Raw genomic sequence first — 1,577 nt, forward strand, 5'->3', positions numbered from 1 at the left:
GGGGGGGAGGGCATGTGGATAAGGGTGAAGGGTGTTCGTAATGGAATAATGGGACTCAGAAGAAACTGGTAAGGGCCATGTGATATGCTGTCTCAAATAATTATTTTTCTGTATATTTTATTAAATCATTACCTTTAATATTTTTATATAATAAAACCTTAACAATGTTGGTACTATAATTTTTTTTTAATTTATAGTGATTTAATATTTTTGGACATGAAAGTTAATTATTGAAAGTTGTTTTTTTTTTTTTTGGTAATTATTGAAAGTTGTTTAAGTTGTTTAAACTTTTAAGATTACTACAAGAAAATATCTGATTTTGGACGATTGTATTGGTCGTAAATTGCGTATCTCGACAAAAAATCCAATTTGTTAGAATTCATTGGTTGGAAACTAACATTCGTCGGAAGTTATCCTTATTAAAAATAACATTAGATGTTAGTTTTACGCTTGACAGGACTAGCCTACTTAACGACTAATCAACTATTCGAAGATTATTTAGAGATTTGTTTTAGGTTTTAACTATATATATCCATGCTGAGAAATTGTTGAAAAATATTTATTGCTTTAAAATAAATTGGCACGTCCAATTTCTTTCTAAGAAAAGAAGTAATAAGCTTTTTGCGGATACGACAACCTGATAACACATTAAAAAAAAAAAAAAAACTAGTTACTCATATTATTAAAATATTATTAATCAAAAAATTATTACTACAGTTTATTCATCTTTGGAAATAAAATTGGGAAATTGTAACTGGTGTACCCAGTTGACCATTTATTTAGATATTTAACTTCCATAATTTTTTTATTAGCTCAATTTTTATGAGACAGTTTTCTCCCTATAACCTCCTAAGAAACTAGGACAATGATTTTTGCTTTGTCTTCCTTCTTCAACTGCAACAACTAAAGTAGAGAGCATTGGTTATTTTTTTGGCAAGATCTTTTATCACCACAAAACTTTTGATTTGGTCGATCCAATTTGCAATTTTTTTTTGATTTGGACCTTCACTAACGGGTTCCACCTATTGATCCTCCACTTAACTCCGCCGTTCACTACCAAATCAATCACCGGAACCATCACTGATCTTCCCATCTTTTTGGAGCTGAAACATGACTTGAAAAGCTTCAAACTTCCGACTCTCAACAACTTAGCTTCTCTCACAAATTCCCACCAGAGCCTTATACACCGTTACTGTAGCTCCGATCTCTTTTCCGGTGGTGTTGGGAGTGGAAAAGTGTTGATTGAGGGTCGTGGAGGTCGAAAGTCTCATGGTGTCTTAGTCTTTCTCCGTTGCGGTTCGGTAGCTGTTTGAAGACTGTTGCAAGATCTGCTAAGATTATGGAGCAAGACAAAGGTTCTTCGGAACCGCAATATTCGACAAATTGAAATTTATCGAATATTGAATAAGTTAGCATATGAACTTATCTTGTTAATATAAAACTTATTTGTATAACAACTATCTTACCATGTGCATACGATATTATGCATATTTTTAATATGTTATCTAAGAGGAAGAATCAACCGATGGTCATAAATAAAACTTTGGCTACTTCACTCAGAGACATGTGGATAGGAG

This window comes from Capsella rubella, unplaced genomic scaffold (genome assembly GCF_000375325.1).
Source record: "Capsella rubella cultivar Monte Gargano unplaced genomic scaffold, Caprub1_0 scaffold_7, whole genome shotgun sequence".
Lineage (NCBI taxonomy): Eukaryota > Viridiplantae > Streptophyta > Magnoliopsida > Brassicales > Brassicaceae > Capsella > Capsella rubella.